The following is a 10,740-nucleotide window of genomic DNA, read 5'->3' as shown; positions in this document are numbered from 1 at the left end:
AAAAACAAAAGATAGGTGAGAATTGGGGATGAGGAGGATTAGAAGATAGATACTAGACCCATTTGGTAATGAAATCTATAGGTAAACTTAGGTATGTGAAACCTAATCCCTTCTAATTGGATTTGAACCAAGAACCTAAGTAATTTGAATTCAAGGAAGAAGACTCAATTGAATCCACAAATGAGCAATCTAGATGAATTCAATGGATAAGCAATTCAATTCACAACTTAGAAATCATACTTGAACAATAACCAAACAAACTATATTAAAATCTCTCAATTTGAATTTATCATCAATATGCAAGCCAAAAATAAAATGAAGGCTAAGTGTCATATTTATACTAATGCCTATTACACCAAAAGGCCCTAAAGTGGCTCTTTTGCAAAAATATCCACATGGGTCTTCAATTGCATCCAAATTCCCTTAACATGCAATTATGACCTCCAATAGTCATTCTAACCTCATAACTTGCAAGTATGACTTCCAATTGCAATCTTAGACCCATAGTTACACTTTTATCCATTTTGCGCATCTACCCACTTTGCAACTCTTCCAATGCCAACTCCTAAATGTTGTAAATTCGGGAGGTCTTCTCTCCAATCTCCTCCAAGGCTTCCTTTTTCATGAACAAGGCTTGCAACTCTTGAAGTTCTCTTGCTTGACTCCTAGTGAATGGCCTTGTGCTTGTTGGTTCATATCAGTTTGGCATAAGGCCTCTGTGTATGTTTGTGCGAATAACGGAATTGGGCCAAGTCAGCCTTATATTGGGCTGGACTCGGCCAAAAAAAAAAAAGGCGGCCCAAAGCATATATACGAGATATACATATACATACGTGTATATCTATGTGTACATGTATATATGCGTATATAGGGAGGGATAAAAGGTGACCTTTTACTAAATAACCAAAATCGAAACTGTCCGATAATTAAACCTTCCAATTTAGACCAAATTAAAATATAATAACTAATCAATCAGATTAAAAACATGTCTAATTATGTAAAAGACTTAAATTGCAATTATGACCTTAATTGACTTAAACTGTGAAATTGATTATTTCAATTATGGTCGTATTTAACTAACAATTGATTATTTCAATTGTAGCTGCAATTTATCACATAATAAAAAATTTATAAATATAACCACAATTAAACATTCAATTAATTATGATTAATCTAAAAATTTCACAAATGAAAATTAATTATGCAGAGACAAAAATTTTGAGAGGTAAAATGATTATTTATTTAATTAATCCGGTTTTCTTGAATTGAACGGAGTAAAATACTTGAAAATTAAATCTTCAATAACTTTGTAACGACCCATTTGGTCTTTATAATCTTTTCGGCATTTTCTCCCTTTCCTGAACATTGATTAGCTCAATTTTGACCTGAGGGGACTGTTGGCACGCTTCCCGAGGTGTCTTAATCGGATCCAGGCAACCTTTGCAAAATATAGGCCTAGAATTAAAAAGGGTTGACCCAAATTTGACTTTCGGGTAAAAGTCTATCGATTCCGAGAGGTCCGGAGGGTCGTTTAGAACTTAGGTGTGTATTTGGTTCGGTTCCCAATGCACTCAGATGCATTTCGGGACTTGGGTTGGAAAATTAAAATTAAGGCATCGGGAGTTGACTCGGTCAACGAGACCTTCGTCGGGAATTTCAAGGCCACGAATGAGTCTCTAGCCCATTTTTATGTGCGTTTATGTGTATGTTATGTGAACAGATGGCCTCGGAAACTAGTCATAAAAGTAGATCAAATTGTGAAACTTGGGAAGTTTTCTGGTGTCAAGTACCCGCTTTGGCGGCAACATCACCACGGTAGTTGTACCGCTGCAGCGGTAACCCTGCCACTATAGCGGCCTAAGCATTTTAGGCTTGACCGCTGAAGTGGTCACCGCCCTGGGGCGGTCCCAGGGCCGCTAAGGCCGTGACGGGTAGTTTGTAAAATTAATAAAGTGTTAAAATCCCTTAGACCCTCATTATTTCCCATTTCAAAATTAGAGCCTTGGGGAACAATTCTTGGAGATATTTTGGAGACATTCTTGGAGGTAAATCTTACTTGTTTCTTTACTCTTCCTTTAATCATAATCATCTTGGATTCCCCATTCCCCTTAATAATCTCTTAGTGATGGAAGTTGAAAGAGGGCTTTTGATGAGCTTTTCCTTAGGCTCATTAATAAGGAAATTGATGATGTTTATGTTAGATTTTGATAAATCTAACCCTATTAATCATATATCTTCCATTCCTAGTGTTGAATTTCGGAATCAAGGAATTAGGGTTTATACCCAATTTGGGGGTTTTACTTGAAATTACAAATTAGGCTAATTCTTAAGCTAAATCATCAATTAGTAGTTGGGTCATGATCACCTAGTACTTAATTTTGCATTTTGCTTTCGAATTTTTCATTTTGCCCTTGTGGGCCCGTTCCCCAATTTCTAGGGCTACAATTGATCTAATTTGAATAGTAGAAATATTAGTATCATTCTTCATGATTTTTAATCTAGAATTTGATTATGCTTAGACTACTTTGGTTCTGAGGTTTAGCGAAAAGACAAGGCAAAGAAGTGAGTTGTTGGTGCTGCGGTTCGGCTATCCAAGTAGGTTATGTCTTACCTTTGGTGAGACTTCGTATAGGGAAACACATATTTAGATTATATTATTGGAGACAGCATGTGAACCTTCGGGTGTGAAGTCGGGTTCGATATTGTCTTAGGTTGGACCTTGTTTTATGTTGGGGCTAGCCACCCCGTTATGTGTGATTTGATTGTTCGATTGTGTCGGCTTGATGCCATGAGTGGTTGGTAGATATTGGATTATGTTTTATCATCTATATTTTGATATAGTTGGCATACCCATTTTTGGTATTTAAACTTGCATATATTGTTAGCATACCCACTGTTGGTACTTGTGATTCGGTTATATTATTGGCATACCTACTATTAGTATTTGTGATTCAGATATATTGTTGGTGTACCCCTTGTTGGTACTTGTGATATTGAGCATGATTATTTATGTGATTCATGCATTGCACGCACTCTCATTTTCATGATGCACTTTTGAGGTATTGATGATATTTGATGAAACACTTCATGAGTTGGGCTCAGTTTTACTTGGGTGTCGTGAGATGGCCAAACTCCGATGTTCATCTCGGAATCGTTGATTAAGTGAAATTGATACTTGATAAAACTTTTTTTACTTGAGTGATGTGAGATGGCCGCTGTCCGATGATCAATTCCGGAATCGTTGTTGCATGGCTGATATCCAATGATTAGTTCTGAAATCGTTGTTAGTGCATGAACTCCACGGGTCCCCCCAAGGTGGTGCCGGTGAGAACCCCCCGTGGGAAAAGATTCGGGGTCCCGTCTGTCTTTTGGGCAAAGATCCAGGACGGGTGGCACTTAGACTTCGTGAGTCATGCTGGGTTGTGCTACCGAGATGTCGATATTTCCGTCCGGAGTACATGTGTGCACCACATTTGCATGGCATTGCATTGTATTCATACCATTATTGCATTGCATTATGACTTGATTGTGATACTTGGTGATTGTATTGTGATGTTGGAATGGATTGTATATATTTGGACTTGGCATATTTGGGATAGATGCTTTACATAGGCGATGACGAATACTTGAAATTGATTACATTGTCCTATGCTTGTTGGTTTACTGCTTATCTGCTTTATTATCTGAATTGTGTTAGCTATGCTTAGTCGGCCGATGATGCCTACCAGTATTGTTGTCTTGTATTGACCTACACTTTCTGCATTCTTTTATGAATGCAGAGTATCAGGTCGGATCCACTTCAGTGACGCGTGCCTGATCGTCGTTTCAGCTTTTTCTTGAGTTTCCGGGGTGATCGTCCGCTGCCTTGAAGACTTTTCCATGTTATGTCCTATTCTATTCAGAGACATAGACACTTTATGTATTAGTATTCCAGATTGTATTATTTCCCTCTAGATGCTCTTGTGTTATTCAGACTAGACCTGAGGGTGTTTATCGTCATTCCACACTATTCTACTTATCTTCATTCAGACTCCATTTCGTTGCTTTAATTCATTCTTTTATGTATCTATTCATTGTTGAATTAAGGGTTCGCTTATCGAGGAGGGAAGGTAAGTGCCCGCACGACTTAGGCAAAATAAGTCGTGACAAGTTGGTATCAGAGCCCTAGGTCGGGTCTTAAATACAAGAGCGTGTCTAGTAAAGTCTCGTGGATCGGTACGATAAGCTTCGTACTTATTTGCGGGAGGCTATAGGACATTTAGGAAATCTGACTTTCTTTTCATTCTTCGTGCTACTTTATTCAAATTGGTACCATGAAAGGTCAAATTGGTATCTGACTATATTCTCTTCTCTCTCAGATGGTGAGGACTCGAGCTATGACGGCCTGAGGTCAGGTGCCAGAGCCCGAACTACGGTTAGAACCCGAAGGCGCGCTACAGCCAGGGGGCATGGCAGAGCGAGAGGCTGCGAGGCTGCCCCAGCTAGAGGAAGGGCTCCTGCGGTGGGCCAGCGGCGAGAGAGGTCTCCATCTCCCGAGCTCCAGTATCAGCCGGATAGAGACCAGGCTGCAGAGGATGGTGTGGCCCCAGCATGGACACAGCTTGAATTTACATCTGACCAAGCCGTGCACAGCCCTATGGCCAGGATTCTACTTCACCTTGATGCCCAGCAGGTGGCCGCCGGTGTTACTACTCCCAACGGGGGTTCACAGACTAAGGTTGGGGCGTACACCCCAGAGCAGGGACCTACGCGGGCAGCACATCCCGCCGCAGCTATGGCTCCTCTCATTGATGCAATACCCATCCCTGGTGAGGATATTAGGCCCATGGAGGGCGCTGTTATGACAGCGGCTGATCAGAACCTGGTTGGGAGATCAAGAAATTAAACCCACCGAGGTACTCAGGTACTTCGTCTGAGGATGCCTATAAGTTTATTCTTGATATGCAAGAGTTGTTGCACCGTATGGTGATAGTGGAGACCCATGCTGTTGACTATGTATCTTACCAGTTTCGTGGCGACGCGAAGACGTGGTGGAGGCATTTTGTGGCGTGCAGACCTGAGGGCTCCCCTCCTTAGACTTAGACTCAGTTCTACCGGGCCTTCCTTTAGAAGTATGTGCCTCAATCTTTGCAAAAGGCACATAGGAGCAGTTTTTACACCTGGAGCAGAAGAGCATGTCTTTGGAGTCCAATGTGACCCGTTTCCTTTATCTGGCTCGTTATTCTACTCCGTTGATCCCTCTGAGGCTGATAGGATTAGGCGCTTTGTTGGAGGACCAGTGGGCTCTCTACAGATTCCTTCCTCTTTAGATGGAGTCCATGGGGACTTCCTTCCAGTCCATTATCGAGCATGCTTCTATGGTTAAGGACGCTAAGCCCGTGCTTTTGGAGGTGGTAACAAGAGGGCACGTCAGACTGGCAGTTTTGGGGGTTCTAGTTCGAGGGGCGCCGGTCAGTTTTCGAGACCACCTCAGCCATATTCCGATCGTCCCGTGCATTCGGCGTTACCGACTTCCTCTAATAAGCCACCTAGGCAGAGAGCTCCTGAGAGTTCGTTCTCCAGACCAGTGGACAGGGTTACTTCATCCGGGTCTTCAGCTTCCGTTGTTCAGCATTTGACTCTTCTTACCTGTTATTCTTGTGGATAGGTTGGGTATGTTGCTAGGAGATGTCCCCCACCCAGGAGGGATTATCATCCGCTGAGGACTCCTACGTCATCTAGGGGTCACGGTAGGACTTCTCAGAGAGACGGTGCTCAATCAGGCCGCAGTATTTCCTATGGTTTTAGAGGTGGTTCCCAGCCAACTAGAGGTGGTTCCCAGAGTACGAGAGGGGGATCTCAAACTGGGCGTGGTGGAACCCATTGTTACTTATTTCCTGTTAGGTCTGAGACAGATGCCTCAGATGTTGTGATTTCAGGTACCATTTATGTCTGTCATAGAGCAGCATCTGTATTATTTGATCCTGGATCCACCTATTCGTATGTATCTGCATTCCATGCCGTTGGTTGGGATTTGCCTTGTGATAGCATAGATATACCTATTCATGTGTCTACTCCGATCAGAGATTCTGTGATTGTAGATCGAGTCTACCGGTCTTGTTTGGTTAATTTTATGGGGTATGACACTTGGGTAGATTTGATAATTCTCGATATGGTGGACTTTGATATTATATTGGGTATGTCCTGGCTTTCTCCCTATCATATGATCTTGGACTGTCACGCCAAGACAGTCACCTTAGCCATGTCGGGGCATCCCTAGGCTTGAGTGGAGAGGTACTCCTAGTCCCACTCCAAAGAAGATCATTTCCTTCCTTTGGGCGAAGAAATTAGCAACTAAGGGGTGTTTAGCTTATTTAGCTCATATTCATGATACGACCGTTGCATCTCCACCTCATGAGTCTATCCCCATTGTGAGCAAGTTCGCGGAGGTATTCCCATCATATCTACCGGGTATGCCACCTGATCGAGACATTGATTTGTATATCGACGTGGATCCAGGCACCCGTCCTATTTCCATTCCACCGTATCGGATGGCACCTGCGGAGATGAGAGAGCTTAAGGAGCAGTTATAGGATTTGTTGAGCAAGGGGTTCAATTGACTGAGTATCTCCCCTTGGGGTGCTCCTGTGTTATTCGTGAAGAAGAAAGATGGGACCATGAGGATGTGTATTGATTATCGCCAGTTGAACACGGCCACTATCTGAAACAATTATCTTATACCTCGTATTGATGATCTATTTGACCAGCTTTACGGTGCTTCGGTATTTTCAAAGATTGATTTGTGTTCCGGCTATCACCAGTTGAAGATCAGGGCAGAGGATATTCCAAAGACGGTATTTCAGACGATATATGGCCACTATCAGTTTCTAGTTATGTCTTTTGGGCTTAACAAATGTCCCGGTTGTATTTATGACCTTGATGAATGGCATATTTAGGCCATTCCTTGATTCCTTTGTGATTGTATTTATTGATGACATCTTGGTGTATTCAAAGAGTAGAGAGGAGCATGAGATCCATCTCCGTACTATTCTTGGGTTGTTGAAGAAACATAGCCTGTTTGCCAAGTGTGAGTTCTTGTTAGGGTCTATAGCATTCTTGGTCCATGTGGTGTCTAAGGATGGGATTATGGTTGATCTACAGAAGATTGAGGTTGTGAGGGGTTGGGCGACTCCCATTATGGTTATTGAGATTCGTAGTTTTGTGGGTTTGGCCAGTTATTACCGCCGCTTTGTGAAGGGTTTTGCTACCATTGCTTCATCCTTGACTAGATTGACTCAGAAGAATGTTTTCTTCTAGTGGACGGATGATTGTTAGGAGAGCTTCAAAAGCTCAAGCTTCTTTTGACCACAACCCCGATCCTAGCATTACCTGTGGAACGTAAGGATTTCGCTATCTATTGTGATACCTCTCGTATGGGTTTGGGTGTGGTGTTGATACAGGAGGGTAGAGTGATAGCTTATGCTTCCCGTCAGTTAAAGGTTCATGAGAAGAATTACCCTACCCATGATTTGGAGTCATTGGTCGTAGTCTTCGCTTTGAAGATTTGGAGGCATTATTTGTATGGCGTCCATTGTGAGGTTTTCACCGATCACCATAGCCTTCAGTATGTGTTTACCCAGAGAGATCTTAATTCCAAGTAGCGTCGATGGATGGAGCTCCTGAAAGACTATGACATCTCTATTCTGTATCATCCCGGGAAAGCCAATGTGGTAGTTGATGCCTTGAGTCGCAAGGTAGTAAATATGGGGAGTTTAGCTCCATTGATTGTTTTCGAGCGTCCGTTGGCCATAGAGGTTCAAACTCTGGCCAACAGTTTCGTCCGTCTTGATATTTCAGCCCCAGGCAGGATTTTGGCCGCTATAGAGGCAAAGTCGTCTTTGTTGGATCGGATCAGGACTCATCAATTTGAGGATGCTCAGTTGAGCAAGATCCGAGATAGATTTTTTAGAGGTGAGGCCAAGGAGGCCGTGATTGATTCTGAGGGCATTCTGAGGAGTAGAGGACGCATGTACGTTCCTCGTGTTGGGGATCTGATTCAGTTGATCTTATCTGAGGCCCACAGCTCTCACTATTCCAATCATCCGGGGGTAACTAAGATGTACCGTGATTTAAGACAACACTATTGGTGGCATCAGATAAAGAGAGATATAGTTGACTTTGTGGCTAAGTGTGAAAATTGTCAACAGGTTAAGTATGAGCACCAGCGACCCGGTGGAGTGCTTCAGAGGATGCCCATTGCTAAGTGGAAGTGGGAGAGGATTGCCATGGACTTTGTCACGGGTCTTCCGAAGACCCTTGGCAAGTTCGATTCTATTTGGGTAATAGTGGATTGGTTGACTAAGTCCGCTCACTTTGTTCCAGTTCAGGTTTCCTACACCGCGAAGAAGTTAGCCAAGATGTACATCCGAGAGATTACGTGGGGTTCCTATTTCTGTTGTATCTGATTAGGGTACTATTTTCACTTCCCATTTCTGGAGGGCGTTTAATAAGGAATTGGGTACCCGATTGGATCTCAGTACGGCTTTTCATCCCCAGACTGATAGCCAGTCTGAGCGGACCATTCAGGTGCTCGAGGATATGCTCAGAGCGCATGTTATTGATTTTGGTGTTCATTGGGATCAGCACTTGCCCTTGGTAGAGTTTGCCTACAATACCAACTATTATTCGAGTATTGGTATAGTGCCTTTTGAGGCCTTGTATGGTAGAAGATGTAGATCTCCGATTAAGTGGTTTGATGGGTTCGAGGCTTGACCTTCGAGTACAGATTTGTTGATAGAGTCCCTTGATAGAGTGAGGTTTATTCAGGCCAAGCTTTTGGCAGCTCAGAGTCGGCAAAAAATGTGTGCGGATCGAAAGGTCCGAAATTTGAAGTTTACTATTGGTGACCAGGTTCTGTTAAAGGTTTCACCCATGAAGGGTGTTATGAGGTTTGGTAAGAGGTGCAAGTTGAGCCCCAATGATATTGGTCCATTTGAGATCGGTGATGTAGCTTATGAGTTGGCATTGCCGCCAAGCTTGGCGGGAGTTCATCCAATTTTTCATGTTTCGATGCTGAAGAAGTACCATGCCGACAATACCCAAATTATCCGTTGGGATTCTATATTGCTTGATGAGAATTTGACTTATGAGGAGGAGCCTATCACGATCTTGCATAGACTAGTCTGAAAGTCGAGGTCAAAGGAGATTGCTTTTGTGAATGTGCAATGGAAGCACCGTCCTATTGAGGAAGCTACTTGGGAGACCGATTCCGACATGCATAGCCGATATTCCCAGTTGTTCACTAATTCAGGTATGTTTCCGCCTTCTTTTCTCTTCTTCGCTCGAGGACTAGCGACGGTTCAATTGGTATCTGATGTAATGACCCATTTGGTCGTTATAGTCTTTTTAGTATTTTGGCCCTTTCCTGAGCATTGATTAGCTCAATTTTGACCCAAGGGGACCGTTGGCATGCTTTTCGAAGTGTCTAAATCAGATTCGGGCAATCTTTGTGAAATATAGGCCTAAAATGAAAATGGGTTGACCCACAGTTGACTTTTGGGTAAACGAACCTTTTTCGAAAGTTCGTTGATTCCGAGAGGTCCGGAGGGTCATTTAGAACTTGGGTGTGTATTTGGTTCGGCTCCCAATGAACTCAGATGCATTTCGGGATTTGGGTTGGAAAATTGAAATTAAGGCATCGGGGGTTGACTAAGTAAACGAGACCTCCGTTGGGAATTTTGAGGCCACAGATTGTCTGTAGCGCGTTTTTATGTGTGTTTATGTGTATGGTATGTGAGCAGATGGCATCAGAAACTAGTCGTAAAAGTGGATCAAATTGTGAAACCTGAAAAGTTTTCTAGTGTCTGGTGCCCGCTGTGGTGGCAACAGTACCGCTGGAGCGATAACCCTGCCGCTGGAGCGGCCTAAGCGTTTTAGGCTTGACCGTTGAAGTAGCGCCTTGGGGCGGTCCCAGGGACGCTAAGGTTGTGACGGCCAGTTTGTAAAATTAATAAAGTGTTAAAAGCCCTTAGACCCTCATTATTTCCCATTTCAAAATTAGAGCTTTGGGGAACAGTTCTTAGAGATATTTTGAAGACATTCTTGGAGGTAAATCTTACTTGTTTCTTTGCTCTTTCTTTAATCATAATCATCTTGGATTCCCCATTCCCTTTAATAATCTCGTAGTGATGGAAGTTGAAAGAGAGTTTTTGATGAACTTTTCCTTAGGCTCATTAATGAGGAAATTGATGATGTTTATGTTAGATTTTGGTAAATCTAAGCCTATTAATCATATATTTTCCATTCCTAGTGTTGAATTTCGGAATCAAGGAATTAGGGTTTATACCCAATTTGGGGGTCTTACTTGAAATTAGAAATTAGGCTAATCCCTGAGCTAAATCATCAATTAGTAGTTGGGTTATGATCACCTAGTACTTAATTTGGCATTTTTTTTAATTTCCCATTTTGTCCTTGTGGGCCCATTTCCCCAATTTCTAGCGCTAGAATTGACCTAATTTGAATAGTAGCAATATTAGTATCATTCTTCATGATTTCTAATCTAGAATTCGATTATGCTTCGACCACTTTGGTTCTGAGGTTCAGCGGAAAGGCAAGGCAACGGAATGAGTTGTTGGTGCTGCGGTTCGGCCATCCAGGTAGGTTATGGCTTACCTTTGGTGAGACTTCATATAGCGAAGCACATATTTAGATTATATTGTTGGAGACAACATGTGAACCTTCGGGTATGAATTTGGGTTAGAT

This window comes from Lycium barbarum, chromosome 3 (assembly GCF_019175385.1).
Source record: "Lycium barbarum isolate Lr01 chromosome 3, ASM1917538v2, whole genome shotgun sequence".
Lineage (NCBI taxonomy): Eukaryota > Viridiplantae > Streptophyta > Magnoliopsida > Solanales > Solanaceae > Lycium > Lycium barbarum.
This window is presented reverse-complemented; position numbering follows the sequence as displayed.